Here is a 543-nt window from a genome sequence, read left to right on the forward strand (position 1 = left end):
ATTTGCTGGGGAGTCTCCATACTGTTTTCCTTTTCTCATCATTTTAAACAGTTGTATAGCATTCCATTCCATTTGGCTTCACGTGTATTCAATGTGCAGTGACTGTCTTTGGACATGTCTTCATGTGCACACAGAACTGTTTACCTAAGGTGAACACTGACCAGATCAATGCTCTGGGGTTGAGGAGAGTCTTGATGAATAGGCTTAATTCCACTGGACTAGGTGTTGGTCTCCTGTGGGATCACCCACGATCTTCAATTAGCAATAATCGCGCCTCGGATAAACCTCATTGGCTACGATACTGCCACCGCACAAAGCTGATCACCCACGATCTTATCTTCTGGTGCTTTAGCTGTGCACAGTGACTCCTCACAGACCATGGCAGACCCAGCTCCCACTCTCACCCACTAAGAGACAGAAATGCAGTCCCTGCGAGCTGGGCTTCAGCTTTCTTTGCCCATCCCAGGGCTGTTTTGCAAGACTAATGCTCAAGCTCCATCATTCGTGTCTCTTGTGAAGTCCTCCCTTTTAGTCTTGGATGCC

General features: G+C 47.5%; 1 pseudogene; it reads right to left on the minus strand.

The window, feature by feature from the left end:
• Positions 1-250: 250 nt before the first annotated feature.
• Positions 251-319, minus strand: LOC114225547 (U4 spliceosomal RNA; annotated as a pseudogene).
• Positions 320-543: the final 224 nt, after the last annotated feature.

Source organism: Eumetopias jubatus, unplaced genomic scaffold (genome assembly GCF_037043125.1).
Source record: "Eumetopias jubatus isolate StellerSeaLion01/CBP00866 unplaced genomic scaffold, mEumJub1_p1.0 scaffold_9, whole genome shotgun sequence".
Taxonomy (NCBI): Eukaryota; Metazoa; Chordata; class Mammalia; order Carnivora; family Otariidae; genus Eumetopias; species Eumetopias jubatus.